Raw genomic sequence first — 2,786 nt, 5'->3', positions numbered from 1 at the left:
ACTTTCTGAATCTTGTCAAATAATTTCACCTTACATAACTTCTCACAAGGGTCCATATTACTATCCTTACACTTAGCAAGGTCTTGGGTGGTCTCTAAATAATACCTTGACAATTGATCAAGTGCTTATAATGCCTTTATCCTTTAAATAATCAAGGATGGAATTGCCTAAAATTTATATGGCTCTTAGTTACTTCTATGTGACCTCAACATCATATCTATTCTTGTATTTTCTAAGATATTAAGCTCCCAAAATCAAGTGTATGCATTTTTTGATTCTCGAAAATCAATCTTATGGAAAATGGTTTAGTATTTTCCTAAATCAAGACATTTTCTCCTTCATTAATGACTTGATATCCAAGCCACTTACTCCTTCTGGTTTAAGTTGTATGAATCCTCAACTTATCAAGGTCTATTCTCTCCATCCAAGTCTATTAGGATTTGATCATGACTCCTTGATCTCTTCTAGAACCTCATTATTTTGCTTATCTTCTTCTAAAGCTCTTATATACTTCTAAAATAGGGCCTCTTTTTTTTTTTACTTCCAAAAATATATGGGTGAATTTAGGAATTCGTTTACACTTGGTACTAGAGCATACTATTAGCCTCAAATTTATCCAATAGGGGTGACTCCAAAAATCTCAATCATTGATCAAGTTCTTTGAAGGTTTTTATGTATAGAATTCTTCATTATCAGGACTTATTGGGTTCTTTCAGTAGTGGGGAGATCTTGCTAAGATTGATTACACTTGACAGTTGATTTCATCTCTCCAAAGTGAAGTACTATGAACTCCTAAAGATTTCAAATTATCACTCCTAGAGGACATGGATAGTAAATGTTTAGTTTCCAGAGTGATGTCCCCTATCTCACCTTGTTCACTTGTTTGTATCCATTTAAGATATATAAAAATCATACAAGTCCAAGTTAGGTAGGACCATGAATAATGTTTGATCATCTGCTCCAACTTAGAAATGAGAAACTGCTCATGATATTGTCCCAGTACTAGTTTTTGTTCTCTGATAAACTTAGGCAAATGTCCTTTAGTAGAGTTATCCAGTATTTTAAGGACTTCCACTATGGTTTTGCTTTACCTTTAGGCCATTCTTTAGTTTTATTCTAGTGGACACTATGCATCCCATTCATTGTCCTTACTTGGCTTTGGATTAAAGCCATACCCTTCTTGAGTTTAGTTTGTCACAATCTTATTCACTGTAGGTCCTTTCCTTATGACTTTAAGGTGCTTGGGTCATTTTCTTTTATCATATCCTTTATTTCCACAAACATTTTAGAGGAAGTTTCAAAATGTCTCCTAAGTTCCATACACTGTCAAGGTATTACACTTAAGATGTTAATTTAATCCCTCAACTTTCATTTGGTATGCATTTCCTTTTGTTAGGTCAAATCCTGATAGGTTTAATCTTGTTCTCCAATCTTGTCTATTCTTATCCTGGAGGTTCATGGGTATCCTTTGACTTTATTTGGGAAACTATTTTAGGAATATGGTTTACTTATAATCCTTAAATGGGTGTTAACATACCTGCTCTTGGGTTCTTGACTTATTCTCTACTTGAATGGGAGGATAATCCCTAGAGTGATATTGTACCCCCTGTATCTGAAGTAGCCTTTAGTAGGTTGATAACCTAGTCTTAACAACTTCTTTCCTTATGCGTGATACTCATGTTCCCAAAATCCTAACATTCAATCTTCTAAATCATAATTATATTGGACCTCAATACTATAAGTAGGATGATTACTCTTAATCTTTCATCTCCCAACTTACCATGTTTTATTCCAAAACCATGTTTTATTCCAAAATTATGTTTTATTCCAACTCACACTACAAAAGCATATACAAATGTCTCACTTAGTAATTTCTTTGGTGAGGGCAACTGTTTAAACCTAAGAGTTTGATAGAAATCATCTTCACTATTGCACATAACACTTTTGCTATCTTTTTCATTCCTTAGATCTTTAAAAAGTCCATGAGTTCTAAAATATCTTGTTTATGTCTTTTCACTATATATGTGGGTCTTTCAACATTTTGTTTGGTCCTGTCTTCTAGACCTCAATAATAAAGCTCTCTCCTTGGTCTCACTGTTTCCCTTATCTAAACACTTTAGGGTCAAGATAAAGTTTCCACTATGTTCTATAATACTAATTTAAGTTCCACTGCACTGTTCTAGGTTCTATGTAACCCAAAGCCTCATATTCAAGGGATGTGTCCTAGAACCATGCTTTGATACCACTTGTCGCGGCTCACCCCCTCTTCTTCTGAGGCGTCTCTGGAGCACACTTACACTTTATACTTAATAAAATAAAGAAAATTTAACTTTCATTAATATATAGAGTACGTAGATACATTACATCCCTTGAATAATATACATAAGCTACAATATAAAAGTACAAACTGGTCACCAGCTCTTTTCTTTTCTTTTCTTTTCTTTTCTATTTCTTTATACACAATGGAGTGATAAAAGCATTATTGATGTATCGTTTATAGAAATTCAGTCTAGTTAGGAGGAAGATTAAGCCAGCTGGTTGCTCAAATTTGTTTATATTTTAAATGACATTTTTGTGTAGAATTTAATAGATTCGAATACGCTCTTTGGAGTTTGGAATTAAAATTTGAGATAGTGGCATTAAGGGATAATATTTTTGTCAAAGAAAATCTCGATCTAATCATAACATCTAAAATAATTAATATTTTGATTAATATGAATCTTAAACCTGTATTTAGAAAAATTCGCTAAATTAAGTTATAAATCTATTGTTTAATCATGTAGTTT

The sequence above is a fragment of the Carica papaya genome, chromosome 6 (assembly GCF_054855325.1).
Source record: "Carica papaya isolate Zhongbai chromosome 6, ASM5485532v1, whole genome shotgun sequence".
Classification (NCBI taxonomy): domain Eukaryota; kingdom Viridiplantae; phylum Streptophyta; class Magnoliopsida; order Brassicales; family Caricaceae; genus Carica; species Carica papaya.
Note: the sequence above shows the minus strand (reverse complement) of the source record.